Raw genomic sequence first — 2,944 nt, forward strand, 5'->3', positions numbered from 1 at the left:
CAGGCGGGTCTCGAACCCGCGGGCTCAGGCAATCCACTCACCTCAGGCTCCCAAAGGCGCGGGATTACAGGCTGAGCCACCGAGCCCGGCTTGAATTTCAATCTTTAAGTGAAACTTCATAATTACAATTTTTTCATGGCTGCAATGGACTGAGGCTGATTAGAGACTGCCTCATTTAGATAGTCCTGCCCTCACTGGTTCCCACAAGGCCAGCTTCCTTCTTATTTGCATTAAGTGCGCAACCTTTGATTTAGATGATGCAAGCCATCTAACTCTAGCACATGCAATCAGTTTCCTTGATCCATCCTACTGTAGAAATAAAAAAATATGAACTCTTTTTTTTCATTTACAGTATTTGTTTAGGCATTAGAAACATCAGCAAGAGTTCGGGTCAGTGACTACTTAAGGTAGATATTCAAGAAACACAATTTTTTATAAGTAAATATTTTTCATGCTTTGGGGTTTTTTTTAGAACATTCAAAATTGTATAAGACATTATTTCTGGTTCTGGAACTCAAATTCTGCTGTTTCTATACCTACATGTCCCTACGTGTTCAACATTCAATTTTCAAAAAATTTATTATTCTACCCATTGGATATCTTTGTCTTTAGAGGAAAGGTATTTTTTGGAGGCCTTCATCCTCTAAAGATGAAGGTACTTCTTTTAATTGTAAAAGTCCATTATTATTGATATCACTTTTGCAAAAACAAATCTTGTTTTGATACTTAATTTTAATAGAATAAAATTGAAAATAAAATGTTTTTTTATTCTTCCAATGTATCATTGGATCTTCTTCTACTCCCAAATTTCTTTTTTTAAATTTAGGAGTTTCTTGTTTGGATAAACATTTCAAAAGGGTAATCATTGTTTATGAGTTTTTTTTTTTTACATAAAATCTAAAATGTAATTTGTTGTTATTGTAGGATTTTCCACTAGTTTCCTTAATAAAATAAAAGCTAAGTTAAGAAAATTCAAGATGCCAAATTTAAATACATATAGCCAAGTCAAGCATAAGGCAAAAATGTGTTTTTAGCCAACCACAATTAAGAAATGGCTTCCACCAATCTATTTAAGTAGTCAGAATAAAATAGCTCCACAATTTATTACAGCTTTTAGATATATTTTTAATTTTGCATATAGCATTTTTATAACAAGCCTGAATAAGAAAGAAGAAGTTAGTACCTTCTCTCTCATAAATGGACCTTGAACAATTACAATACTATAAGAAAGGGATTGGCAGTAGTGGGAAACTGTCAGGGGAGGGAGTGGGATTGGCAGTTGAGGCAAACTGCTAGGGGAGGTAGGGGCATACCTCATCCACAAGGGTACCTGCATAATCAACTTTTGTATACCTAACCTTGTATTGTACCTCACATCTTTATAATAAAAAAACTTTTTCAAAGACAAGGACAACAAAAAAAGAAAATAAAGCATTTTACTCTGTATAAAGTTTTTTTGTTATTGTTAATATGCTGGTCAAATGAATCATAGTTAATTTTTCTAGTGGTGGAAACTGTTAAAAATTTACTGACTAGTAGGATGTTAAATTTTCCCTGTGTAAGAATTTTTGTTGACTTAACAATTGACTAATAAGCTTATCAGATTGGGGTTGCATCATTCTTTAGAAGACACTTTCACTTTGCACTTACCATGTTTCCCAAAATTCTACTGTATGTGCTGATTTCCTTCCCTACCAAGATCATAATAGACATAATGGGCTAGAATAAGAGTGCCATTCCTTTCTTGGGATCTGCTTCAAGTCTTAGAGACACCTAGAAAATCTCTTGAATTGTGGTAGATTTGCTTCCCAACTTTTCAGCAATTTATAGAGCACATATTGGCTGTTAAGTATCTAGCCTAATGCTTCCTGAGGTACATATAACCCTAAGCCTAATGTTGCTGGTTGGAATAACTTTCATAAAATGTTTCCTTTTTTTTTTTGAGTTGCAGTAGTCGCCCCAGACTGGAGTGCAGTGGCACACTGCCGGCCACCGCAGCCTCAACCTGCAGGGCTCAGGTGATCCTTTCGTCTCAGCCTTCCAAGTAGCTGGAACTATAGGCACACGCTACCATGCCTGGCTAATTTTTTGATTTATTGTAGAGATGAGGTCTCACCAAGTTGCCCAGGCGGGTCTCAAACGCGCGGGCTTAGGCAATCCACTCACCTCGGCCTCCCAAAGCACTGGAATTACAGGCTGAGACACCGAGCCCGGCCAAGATGTTTTCTTTTTAACCCCTTTTATACAATATAATGTCCTCAGTCTTGGGGTTTTCTGGCACAGCTCTATCTCTGCAGAGATATCTCTATCTCTGTATTATGACCATGAAATTGTTCCTGTTTGTGGTTGACCATTTCATTAAAATTGCAAACTCAGGCCTTAATACAGTATTTTTTTACATAATATTTATAGTATATGCATGAGTGCTAGATAAATGGAATACTAATTAAGTTACTGATACTCAGCAACTTACAAAGAATGCAAGTAACCAAACAAACCATTCCTCTTACCTTTTAGAGGAGTCTATATAAGTTTATGCAAAATGGTTTGCTTTATAACTTTCAACATTTCATAAACAGAAAGATAGTAAAGCAGTGTAAATAACATTGAATATATTATTTTAGACCATTATTTTCTAAGGCACATAACTCGAAAATGCATTCGTTTCAGAAAGCTACTCTGTGGTAATTAGTATCATTATTTTTAATGTAAGTTCCTTGAGGGCAGTAGTAATTCCTTATTCATCCTTGTTTGCTCCCTCTACATAATGTAGTATCTTGTAAATAACAAGCAATTGTCGGTTAAATGAAATAAAATTAAGCATAATTGCTATTGTTGGTGCCCTTTTTATTTATAAACCATACTTTACACTTATGAGTATTTATTATTTTCAAAGCACTTTTGCATTTAGTATCTCATTTGATTCATTCATTAATTGATCCAT

Source organism: Carlito syrichta, unplaced genomic scaffold (assembly GCF_000164805.1).
Source record: "Carlito syrichta isolate Samal-C Ts95f unplaced genomic scaffold, Tarsius_syrichta-2.0.1 Scaffold287257, whole genome shotgun sequence".
Lineage (NCBI taxonomy): Eukaryota > Metazoa > Chordata > Mammalia > Primates > Tarsiidae > Carlito > Carlito syrichta.